We start from the raw sequence: 2,094 nt of genomic DNA, 5'->3' as shown, positions 1-2,094 counted from the left end.
GTTTATTCTTTGTGTAGAGAAAGGCCATTGATTTGTTTGAGTTAATTTTATATCCAGCTACTTCACCGAAGCTGTTTATCAGGCTTAGGAGTTCAAATATTCTTAAGGCTAGAATCCCATTTTAATGCTCCTTAACTTGCTGTTCTGTCTATACATTTTCCAATTATGTTTTTATGGCACTGAAAAGAATAAAACTTCTTGAGATAAGCTACTGGACAGATAAGGATTTCAAATAAAACAAAATCAGTGTTCCAGTAGAATGTTTGTATAGAAGCTTTGAGAGACTTGTTATGATGCTCTTAAACACATCTCAGAATCACAAGAACATCATGCTGGGTGAATGTAAGGGACAATGGTTTGCATCAAGTTACTGTCTAGGCTAAGCTGGTTGGTTGACCTTTTTGAGAACCTCCCACTTTAATTTGATTTTGAATAATAGTAGTTGCACCATTAAGGAACAATGCCTCCAAGTAGACACTTGCATGCTGTAGCATAGGCATTATTCCATTCTTACTGGCAGAAGCAAACAGAAGCAAGTGGTGCGGAGAAGAAATCACCCACAAAATTTAAGTCTTGCCTTTTTATTTTCTTACCACCACCTCCCCCAGCCAATGTAGAATAAGTGTACAATTGTATCAAGGAGCTTCAAAATATTACCATTCCACTGTTATCCATGAGTACTTCTATGAGACCTGCCAAAGAACTCTTGAGCATCTGAGGTGTGAAAATGGAAAGAGTTCACAGATGTAATGGGGAAAAGGGAATGGCTACATGCATACAAGAGGAGGATGTAGGGAACTGAGGGATCCACATTTATCTGTGAAGAAAATACCCATATGCCTAAATTAGTTTGTGGTTGAAGTCTAATTTGAATTGGTATTTCATATTTAATCTACTTACGTTTAAAATAAAAAAAATGACTGGCTCCACTTCAAAACATATTTAGCGGGAAATCTCTATCTCTCTCTCTCTCTCTCTCTCTCTCTCTCTCTCTCTGTCGATGGATTTTAGTGTTGAGATGTAGGTGGTTGGGAGGTTTATGGTAATTTATATTTAGCCTCTAGATAAGGAAATTCCCCCCCGAGTGACGACTTTTAACAATATTTCTAAAAATCTAAGCATTAGACAAACAATGTAATCACCTGTGTTTGACAAGTACAGGAGTATCAAGGGATGACTGAGGCTGCAATTTAAATACTCCATGGTATATTAGAAAGAATATTGTTTTTGATTTTATTTATTCAAAATGTGGTAGAAAATAAATCAGTAGAAATAAGAAGAAACTTGGGAGAGATAATTTCTCCTCTATATAAAATATTGTGATCAATGAGAGCATCAGTATATTAAAGTAACACATTGTTAGATATAGGTTGAAAATGTCAATAGAAGCACTAATTGGTAATCATAATGAATGAATGTTATACTTAATTTTTAATTCATTATATTCACATACCTTTATCTTTTCCTGCCTAAATAACACTTAAATATTGTTTAAAATATGTAACCTAATCTGCTTTCTGAAAAGCAAATTCTTATTATCTTCTCATTACAGTGATTTTTCTTTTTGTGAAGGAATTTCAGCTTTTAAAGACTTATTTTATATATACTAATAGGTTCTAGACTTCTTTCTGACATGCTGTAATGTCTCTCTCTCTATCCTGACGTCTTGTATGAAAGCTTCGTGACCTGGACATTTATTAGTCACACTAGAGTTTACTAAATGTGTTTTTATGTGTATGATTTTTATGAGTTTGTTGGAAATACATGTGGAATGACTGATGTTACTTAGACATTTAAGCTGTGTCATTTTCCACGAACATTCCATCCTTGCTCATACCTTTCCTCAGCCTTCTAGACTTCCGTGTGTCAGAGTTCATCACACTTGAACTGGAGGGATATTTGATGATAAAATTTAAAATATGAAATACTACAGGATGGATGATAATTGATCCAGTATTTAGGGATTTCAAAAATAAATCTTTTCATGCTAATTCTTTTTTTTTTTATTACATATTTTCCTCAATTACATTTCCAATACTATCCCAAAAGTCCCCCATAGCGCCCCCCACTTCCCTACCCACCCATTCCCATTCT

The 2,094-nt window shown here is 34.3% G+C and overlaps 1 protein-coding gene across 1 annotated transcript in view; it reads left to right on the top strand.

The window, feature by feature from the left end:
- Nucleotides 1-2,094, top strand: part of Naaladl2 (N-acetylated alpha-linked acidic dipeptidase like 2) — a 1,234,236-nt gene that overhangs the window by 22,744 nt on the left and 1,209,398 nt on the right. The window lies entirely within an intron of this gene.

This window comes from Mus caroli, chromosome 3 (genome assembly GCF_900094665.2).
Source record: "Mus caroli chromosome 3, CAROLI_EIJ_v1.1, whole genome shotgun sequence".
NCBI classification, from domain to species: Eukaryota; Metazoa; Chordata; class Mammalia; order Rodentia; family Muridae; genus Mus; species Mus caroli.
Note: the sequence above shows the minus strand (reverse complement) of the source record. Positions and strands in the feature narration are given on the sequence as shown.